Below are 10,696 nucleotides of genomic sequence, written 5' to 3' on the forward strand. Positions count from 1 at the left end.
CTACATCCTGGATGCCATCTTGAGGATCCTGAGGATCTGCTCCACTCAAGAGAAACACAAGGCTTCCTCAACCTGCACCTCCCACCTGGAGGGAGAGACCATATATCACAGTACATTACTCTTTGCATACATCAAACCCAGTGCAAGCTACACTCTGAAGCATGGCATGGTGGTGTCATTTTATGCCATTGTGATTCGTGTTGAATCCGTTAATCCGTTAATCCGTTAATCCGTTAAGTGCCTTTGACACTGTGGACCACCCCCTTCTCCTCAACACGTTATCTGACCTTGGCTTCACAGACTCCGTCCTCTCCTGGTTCTCCTCTTATCTCTCCGGTCGTTCTTTCTCAGTCTCTTTTGCAGGCTCCTCCTCCCCCTCCCATCCTCTTACTGTGGGGGTTCCCCAAGGTTCAGTGCTTGGTCCCCTTCTGTTCTCAATATACACTCACTCCCTTGGTGACCTCATTCGCTCCCACGGCTTCAACTATCATCTCTACACTGATGACACCCAGATCTACATCTCTGCCCCTGCTCTCTCCCCCTCCCTCCAGGCTCGCATCTCCTCCTGCCTTCAGGACATCTCCATCTGGATGTCCGCCCGCCACCTAAAGCTCAACATGTCGAAGACTGAGCTCCTTGTCTTCCCTCCCAAACCTTGTCCGCTCCCTGACTTTCCCATCTCTGTTGACGGCACTACCATCCTTCCCGTCTCACAAGCCCGCAACCTTGGTGTCATCCTCGACTCCGCTCTCTCATTCACCCCTCACATCCAAGCCGTCCGTCACCAAAACCTGCCGGTCTCAGCTCCGCAACATTGCCAAGTTCCGCCCTTTCCTCTCCATCCAAACCACTACCCTGCTAATTCAAGCTCTCATCCTATCCCGTCTGGACTACTGCACTAGCCTTCTCTCTGATCTCCCATCCTCGTGTCTCTCTCCACTTCAATCCATACTTCATGCTGCTGCCCGGATTATCTTTGTCCAGAAACGCTCTGGACATATTACTCCCCTCCTCAAAAACCTCCAATGGCTACCGATCAATCTGCGCATCAGGCAGAAACTCCTCACCCTGGGCTTCAAGGCTCTCCATCACCTCGCCCCCTCCTACCTCACCTCCCTTCTCTCCTTCTACTGCCCATCCCGCACCCTCCGCTCCTCCACCACTAATCTCCTCACTGTACCTCGCTCTCGCCTGTCCCGCCATCGACCCCTGGCCCACGTCATCCCCCGGGCCTGGAATGCCCTCCCTCTGCCCATCCGCCAAGCTAGCTCTCTTCCTCCCTTCAAGGCCCTACTGAGAGCTCACCTCCTCCAGGAGGCCTTCCCAGACTGAGCCCCTTCTTTCCTCTCCCCCTCGTCCCCCTCTCCATCCCCCCGTCTTACCTCCTTCCCTTTCCCACAGCACCTGTATATATGTATATATGGTTGTACATATTTATAACTCTATTTATTTATTTATTTATTTATTTTAATTGTACATTTCTATCCTACTTATTTTATTTTGTTGGTATGTTTGGTTCTGTTCTCTGTATCCCCCTTTTAGACTGTGAGTCCACTGTTGGGTAGGGACTGTCTCTATGTGATGCCAATTTGTACTTCCCAAGCGCTTAGTACAGTGCTCTGCACATAGTAAGCGCTCAATAAATACGATTGATTGATTGATTGATTGATTGATCTATATTTTGAGGAACAAGGATGTGAAGGAAGCCTTTTAAAAAGCATTAAAAACAGTCTGGTTCCAGTGATGAAATTGTGTTATCAGCTTTCGTTACTGAAAACGATTTAAATTCTCCTTTTCATCTTATCTGTCCTAAATGAGTTCTTCTACAAGTAAGTTTGCAGCAGCACCTCATGACATGTCTTCATGTTTTGTAAATCAATCAATCAATCAATCAATCAATCGTATTTATTGAGCGCTTACTATGTGCAGAGCACTGTACTAAGCGCTTGGGAAGTACAAATTGGCATCACATAGAGACAGTCCCTACCCGACAGTGGGCTCACAGTCTAAAAGGGGGAGACAGAGAACAGAACCAAACATACCAACAAAATAAAATAAGTAGGATAGAAATGTACAAGTAAAATAAATAAATAAATAAATAAACAGAGTAATAAATATGTACAACCATATATACATATATACAGGTGCTGTGGGGAGGGGAAGGCGGTAAGGCGGGGGGATGGAGAGGGGGACGAGAGGGAGAGGAAAGAAGGGGCTCAATCTGGGAAGGCCTCCTGGAGGAGGTGAGCTCTCAGCAGGGCCTTGAAGGGAGGAAGAGAGCTAGCTTGGCGGATGGGCAGAGGGAGGGCATTCCAGGCCCGGGGGATGACGTGGGCCGGGGGTCGATGGCGGGACAGGCGAGAGCGAGGTACAGTGAGGAGATTAGTGGTGGAGGAGCGGAGGGTGCGGGCTGGGCAGTAGAAGGAGAGAAGGGAGGTGAGGTAGGAGGGGGCGAGGTGATGGAGAGCCTTGAAGCCCAGGGTGAGGAGTTTCTGCCTGATGCGCAGATTGATCGGTAGCCATTGGAGGTTTTTGAGGAGGGGAGTGATATGTCCAGAGCGTTTCTGGACAAAGATAATCCGGGCAGCAGCATGAAGTATGGATTGAAGTGGAGAGAGACACGAGGATGGGAGATCAGAGAGAAGGCTAGTGCAGTAGTCCAGACGGGATAGGATGAGAGCTTGAATTAGCAGGGTAGCGGTTTGGATGGAGAGGAAAGGGCGGATCTTGGCAATGTTGCGGAGCTGAGACCGGCAGGTTTTGGTGACGGCTTGGATGTGAGGGGTGAGTGAGAGAGCGGAGTCGAGGATGACACCAAGGTTGCGGGCTTGTGAGACGGGAAGGATGGTAGTGCCGTCGACAGAGATGGGAAAGTCAGGGAGAGGACAAGGTTTGGGAGGGAAGACAAGGAGCTCAGTCTTCGACATGTTGAGCTTTAGGTGGCGGGCGGACATCCAGATGGAGATGTCCTGAAGGCAGGAGGAGATGCGAGCCTGGAGGGAGGGGGAGAGAGCAGGGGCAGAGATGTAGATCTGGGTGTCATCAGCGTAGAGGTGATAGTTGAAGCCGTGGGAGCGAATGAGGTCACCAAGGGAGTGAGTGTAGATTGAGAACAGAAGGGGACCAAGCACTGAACCTTGGGGAACTCCCACAGTAAGAGGATGGGAGGGGGAGGAGGAGCCTGCAAAAGAGACTGAGAAAGAACGACCGGAGAGATAAGAGGAGAACCAGGAGAGGACGGAGTCTGTGAAGCCAAGGTCAGATAACGTGTTGAGGAGAAGGGGGTGGTCCACAGTGTCAAAGGCAGCTGAGAGGTCGAGGAGGATTAGGACAGAGTATGAGCCGTTGGATTTGGCAAGCAGGAGGTCATTGGTGACCTTTGAGAGCGCAGTTTCCGTGGAATGAAGGGGACGGAAGCCAGACTGGAGGGGGTCGAGGAGAGAGTTGTTGTTGAGGAATTCTAGGCAGCGCGTGTAGACAACTCGTTCAAGGAGTTTGGAAAGGAATGGTAGGAGGGATATGGGACGATAACTAGAAGGTGAGGTGGGGTCAAGAGAGGGTTTTTTTAGGATGGGAGAGACATGGGCATGTTTGAAGGCAGAGGGGAAGGAACCAGTGGAGAGTGAGCGGTTGAAGATGGAAGTTAAGGAGGGGAGAAGGGATGGAGCGAGAGATTTCATAAGATGAGAGGGAATGGGGTCAGAAGCACAGGTGGCCGGAGTAGCACTTGAGAGGAGGGAGGAGAGTTCCTCTGAGGATACCGCTGGGAAGGATGGGAGAGTAGCAGAGAATGTTGAGAGCCGGGGGGTTGGAGAAAGGGGGGAAGAGACTTTGGGGAGGTCGGACCTGATGGATTTAATTTTGTTAATGAAGTAGGAGGCCAGATCGTTGGGGGTGAGGGAAGGAGGAGGGGGAGGAACCGGGGGCCTGAGAAGGGAGTTGAATGTACGGAAGAGCTGGCGGGGGTGATGGGCATGGGTGTCAATAAGGGAGGAGAAATAGTTTTGTCTGGCAGAAGAGAGGGCTGAGTTAAGGCAGGAAAGGATAAACTTGAAGTGAACGAGGTTGGCATGGTGTTTAGACTTTCGCCAGCAGCGTTCGGCAGCTCGAGCATAAGAGCGAAGGAGGCGGACAGTGGCAGTGATCCAGGGCTGTGGGTTAGTGGTGCGAGAGCGGCAAAGGGAAAGGGGAGCTAGCGAGTCTAGCTGAGTAGAAAGGGTAGAGTTGAGAGCAGTAATCTGATCATCAAGACTGGGTAGAGAGGAGAGGGCGGCGAGGTGGGGTGCGAGGCGTTCCGAAAGATGGGTGGGGTCCAGAGAGCGGAGATCTCTGTGAGGGAGTAATACGGATTTACAGGGGAAAGGAGTGTGAGTGAGGAGGCAGGTGAGAAGATTATGATCAGAGAGAGGGATCACAGAGTTGGTGAGGGTGGACACAGTGCAGCGGTAGGAGATGATGAGGTCGAGGGTATGACCAAGTTGGTGAGTGGGTGAGGTGGGGTGGAGGAAGAGGTTGGCAGCGTCAAGGAGAGATAGAAGGCGGGCGGCAGAGGAGTCGTTAGGGATATCCATGTGGATATTGAAGTCTCCAAGGATCAGAGTGGGCATGGAGAAGGAGAGAAGGAATGTGAGGAAGGGGTCAAAGTCGTTAAAGAAGTTGGAAGTGGGGCCCGGAGGGCGGTAGATGACGGCTACAAGAATCTGGAGGGGGTGGTAGAGGCGAATAATGTGGGCTTCAAAGGAGGGGAAGGAAAGGGAAGGGGGAGGAGGGATAGTGCGAAAGCGACATTGGGGGGCGAGAAGGAAACCGACACCTCCTCCTTTTCCAGTGAGTCTGGGGGAGTGGGAGAAGAAGAGGCCTGCACTGCAGAGAGCAGGAGAAGAGACCGTGTCGTCCGACGACAGCCATGTTTCAGTTAGGGCGAGGAGGAGTAGAGAACTGGAAAGGAAAAGGTCCAGGATGAAAGGAATCTTACTTAAAACGGAGCGGGGGTTCCAGAGGCCACACTTGGCATCAGCTGTCGAGGGTGGGGAGGGAGGGGGAAGGGTGCGAGGGGTGGGGAGGGTTTGGATTGGGATGAGTTGGCGGGGGCCTGGGCGGGGAGAGTGGGAAGGGGGGTGGCGATGGGAAAGGAGAACTGGGATGGGGTGGGGGCGGGGAGAAGGGGAGGAGGGGGGTCGGGAGGGAGAAGCAGAGGACCTGCGCTGGTACAGAGGAATCCTTGGTAGGGGTTGAGGGGGAGCGGTCTTGGTGGGTGAGAGGGAGGGAAACAGCTGGGTGGGAGAGGGGAAGGGGAAGGTGAGGAATGGGAATGGCAGTTGGGAGCAAGGGAACTGAAAGTTCATGGTGAGGTCAGCAGGGTGAGTGACAGTACAGTGGGGGGTTAACAATTGAGATGCAGAAGCAATAAAACAGTAGCAATGATAAAAGTAGGCGATGGCATCACAGGGTGTAGTTGAGCAATCAATATGCTATGGCAATAATAGAATTGGCAAACAATGATGCCACAGAGAGCAGATACAAACTATTAAGAGCTGGAGTAGGGTGGGCCAGTTAAGGGGGGTCAGGGAGCAGAGATACCTGGGGAGGGGAGCGAACAGTCAACTAGCATGGGAGGGCTGAGGAGGTGTGAATGAGGTTGTCGTTAATGTAACATGTAACATGGTGCTAACAAGGTGCTAACAAGGGCTTTTTACCTGGGGGCGGGCGGGGGTAGAGTCAGGACCCGACCGGGAAGGGGGGGGGGATGAGGGGCACTTTACAGAAGGCCTCCTAAGTGGGGGGGGTGGAAGCAGGCGGGGCGTCCGTGGGGGCGCTGAGATGGCGGGAGGGTGGGCGGCCAGGCCTCTCGGGAACGGAGTCACGGGCGTCAATGGCGGCGCTCTGAGGAGAGGAGCCTTCCGGGAGCGGCAAGTCCTCGCGGGGTGATGGCGGGCGGGCGGGCCTCTCGGGAACGGAGTCCCGGGCGTCTATGGCGGCGCTCTGAGGAGAGGATCCTTCCGGGAGCAGCAAGGCCTCGCGGTGTGATGGCGGGCGGGCGGGCCTCTCGGGAACGGAGTGCTGGGCGTCTCGCGGTGTGATGGCGGGCGGGCGGGCCTCTCGGGAACGGAGTCCCGGGCGTTTATGGCGGCGCTCAGAGGAGAATCTGAGAATAAATCTCATCTCCTTGATTTATTTTACTGTTTTGTTCTAGTTTTCATCTTCCTAGTTTGATAAGAAAAATAGCACGTATTTGATTAAACCTTATATTTCAATACATTATGTATTGTACAATAATTTCTTTGGGTTTTTCTTTTTAGCAGGAAACAATCTACATTCTATCAATTGTATCCTTAAAATATTATCCATTTCAAATATCCCTGTACTTCATTAGTCATAGGTTCTGGAGTGCCATATAGTACCCCACAGACTGTCTTAAGTGGGAAAATCACAAATGGAAAAGAAATCACTCAGGAGTAGGTCCTCCTCTATCCCTGGAGGTCTATTGGCCAGGTAGAAGCAGCATGGCTCAGTGGAAAGAACCTGGTTTTAGGAGGCAGAGGCCATGGGTTCTAATCCCAGCTCCCCAACTTGTCATCTGTGTGACTTTGGGCAAGTCACTTCACTTCTCTGGGCCTCAGTTACCCATCTGTAAAATGGGGATTAAGACTGTGAACCCCACGTGGGACAATCTGATCACCTTGTATCTACCCCAGCTCTTAGAACAGTGTTTCACACATAGAAAGTGCTTAATAAATACCATTATTATTATTATTATTAGAAACCTCACTTCCTTGCATGCTTGAATTTTGAATGAGCTGAGATCACGCTATCTCCCACCAAAATAATAATAATAATGATGATGGTATTTGTTAAGTGCTTATTATGTGCCAAGCACTGTTCTAAGTGCTGGGGTAGATACAATGCAATCAGGTTGCCCCACGTGGGGTCACAGTCTTAATCTTCATTTTACAGATGAGGTAACCGAAGCACAGAGAAGTTAAGTGAGTTCCCCAAAGTCACATAGCTGGTAAGTGGTGGAGCTGAGATTCGAACACACGACCTCTGACTCCCAAGACTGTGCTCTTGACCATAAACCACACTGCTTTTCTAGTTGCTGCAATGCAGTCAATATCTCTAGAGGATTTCCTTGAAGACAGTAACTCCTGTCAGTTGACAAGCTAATGTTAGTCCACATTTTGTTGAGTTCATGGTTGCAGGAGAGATTAGGCTGGATGATCATAGATATTAACTTAATTATAGATACAATTAGCCCACATGCTGCTAGGACTTTGATGCTGCAGAAGGGAAAGAGTCCATCTGAGACTTGCATGGTTTGCAGAGTTTTCCTAGGAAAAAATGCAAATATAAGGTGAGATCATAAAACATTAAAGTTCATAAGTAGTAAGAGTTCATTGTATTTGGAACTCTCAGAAATTCAGACCCTCAAACATGCACCTTGACCTCCTAGAACATTCTTGTCTTCTAATTATTTATCTCATTAAAAATTACACACAGGAACTGAAATAGTTTTTAATAAAATTCTGAGGAGAGCTGAAAAAGACAACATTAAGGCAGGATCCATAATAAGCAAATTTTTATCTATCTCAGTTGGTTCAGATGAAGTTGGGGATAGATTAGATGACCTTTAATGATATCTTTAAACTCTATATGAGTTATTGAAAAAAACTACTAAAATGAGTTTTCTATGTTCAATCACTAAACTGCCCAATCATCATGAAAACCAATCATTGACAAGAACATATTAGGGTTGTTGGATCCTTTTGAATTCTTCTGTCTTTACCATTGGTTGAAGACCAGATGAGCTGGAATTTCCAACACATTAATTTGTCATTTTTTATGGTTTTTGTTAAGTGCTTACATTTTACCAGTAACTGTACTATGTGCTGTGGTAGATACAAGCTAATCAGGTTGGACAGAGTCTATGTCCCACTAAGGGCTCACAATCTTAATGCCCATTTTACAGATAAGGTAACTGAAGCACAGAGAAGTGAAGTGACTTGCCCAAAGTCACATAGCAGAGAAGTGGCAGAGCTCAGATAAGAGTCCAGGTCTTTCTAACTCCCAGGCCTGGGCTCTATCCACTAAGCCATGTTGCTTATTCATTCATTCATTCAATCGATCAGTCATATTTATTGAGCACAAGGAATGTGGCTCAGTGGAAAGAGCACAGTCTCGGGAGTCAGAGGTCATGGGTTCTAATCCTAGCTGTGCCACTTGTCAGCTATGTAACTTTGAGCAAGTCACTTAACTTCTCTGTGCCTCAGTTACCTCATCTGTAAAATGGGGATTAAGACTGTGAGCCCCTTATGGGACACCCTTATCACCTTGTATCCTCCCCAGCGCTTAGAGCAGTGTTTTGCACATAGTAAGTGCTTAACAAATGTCATCATCATCATTATTATAATTATTATTATTACCATAGGCCAAGCACTGTACTAAACACTTGGGAGAGTATAATATAATAATAAATACAGTCCCTGCCCTCAATGAGCTTACAGTCTAGGGGGATGAGCTTACGGTCTAGAGGGTTATTTATTGTTGAAGAGCACAATACTAACCTGTTGGAGAATGCAATAGAATGGGGAGACATGATCCCTGCCCTGAAGAAGCTTACAATCTAGCAAGGGAGACAGGCAACTTTATAGGTAAGGGGCAGCAACAGTGTATAAAGATACATAACAAGTGCTGCAGGGGGGAGAGTGGAGTGCATATCAAAATGTTTAGGGGTTGAGGACACAATAATAATGGTATTTCTTAAGCGCTTGCTATGTGCCACTCACTGTTCTAAGCTCTGTGGTAGATGCAAGGTAATGAGTTTGTCCCACGTGGGGCTCACAGTCTTAATCCCCATTTTGAAGATGAGGTAACTGAGGCACAGAGAAGTTAAGTGACTTGTCCAAAGTCACACATCTGGTAAATGGTGGAGCTGGGATTAGAAACCACGACTTCTGACTCCCGAGCCCATGCTCTTTCCACTAAACTGCACTGCTTCTCCAGTGCATAGATGACATAGTAGCGTGGGAAAATAGGATGACGGGATGAGAGATTAGTCAAGAAGGTCTTCCTGGAGTAAATATGACTTTAGTACGACCTTAAAGATGGGGAGAGTGGAGACCTACCAGTTCTGAAGGGGGAAAGAGTTCCAGGCAAGAGGGAAAGTGTGAGCAAAAGGTTGATGGAGAGAGAGATTAGAGTGAGGTACAGTAAGAAGGTTGGCATTCGAGGAACCAAGTAGGCACATTGGGTTGTAGAGGGAGAGGAGTGAGATAGGTAGTGGGGAGAAAAAGGAACTTTGATTTTGAATAAATTAATGTGGCAAGAGAAATTTTGTGATACATGTTCAGCTTCTGCAGGACTCAACTCTGTTGGCCCCATCCACTTCCACTTTTGCGGGTTGGCTAAATCAAAGTATCCTTTCAAGGCTACCTTCTCTACCTGAGAGAAATAAGCTTAAACCCTTTGCTAATGGAATTTTCCCAATGCACAGCAGCAGTATCAATATCAACATTATTTATTGAGTACCTTCTGCAAGGTTGTGGGTTTTAATCCCTGCTCCCTGCCACTTGTCTGCTGTATGACCTTGGGCAAGTCACTTAACTTCTCTGGGCCTCAGTTATCTATGCCTCAGTAAAATGGGGGTTGAGACTGTGAGTCCCATGTGGGACAGGGACTGTGTCCAACCTGATTACGTTATATCTTCTGCAGAGCATAGAACAGTGTTTGCCACACAGTAAGCGCTTAACAAATGCCATTATTACTATCATTATTATTTTCATCATTATAATTATGCAGAGCACTCTATTATGCACTTGGGAAGATGTAACAAAAGACAGAAATTCTGTGTTTGAGGGGATAATGATATAATGATGGACAGAAGCGGATGTTCACTACCAAATATGCAAAAGAGAGAAGAACAAAAGTATAGCTGCAAGTGATTAAAAGGAAAGCAACCAGATGAATAATAAATCCAATTAGCACAATGGTTTGCATAAGAAAGCACCTAGTGAATATTATATGAGGCTGATGGTTAACATGATCAGGAATGTGGGGGATTAGTCAGGGAATGCCTCCTGGAAGAGGTGGAGATTGATACATTTGAGTGGGGAGGAAACGCCATTCAAGGATAAAGACCTGCAAAATGGGGCAAAAATGGAAGTTTCAAAGAGTGAAGAGTGAGTTGGGCTATCAGGGTAGAAGAGGTAAAATAGAGCAGAGGAAGACAGCTATTAGATTAGCCTTGAACCAGTGTTAGGTGTTTTCATTTTATGTGAGATGAAGTGAATAGACCCTGGAGGCTTTTGATGAGGGGAGTGATGTGTTTGGAGTGGTATTTCAATTTGAGTTCACACTGGGCTTTCTAATGGGTTCTCTCCAAGGAGCAGAAAGTGGGATTGAGGGGTGAGCCTATTTATAGAAAGGAATAAGAGGCTCTCTTTGGACCTGGATCCAGATCCTTGCAACAGGAGGGCAGAAAACTAAGTCACTCCCGTTTTATGCATAGTTGTAGATTCAACTTAAATGTTTTTCTAATAATAATTATGATATTTGTTAAGTGTTTACTATGTGCCAAGCACTGTTCTAAGCACTGGGGTACATACAACGTAATCAGGTTGTCCAACGTGGGACTCATACTTTTAATCCCCTTTTACAGATGAGGTAACTGAGGCACAGGAAAGTAAAGTGACTTGCACAA

Source organism: Tachyglossus aculeatus, chromosome 3 (genome assembly GCF_015852505.1).
Source record: "Tachyglossus aculeatus isolate mTacAcu1 chromosome 3, mTacAcu1.pri, whole genome shotgun sequence".
NCBI lineage: Eukaryota > Metazoa > Chordata > Mammalia > Monotremata > Tachyglossidae > Tachyglossus > Tachyglossus aculeatus.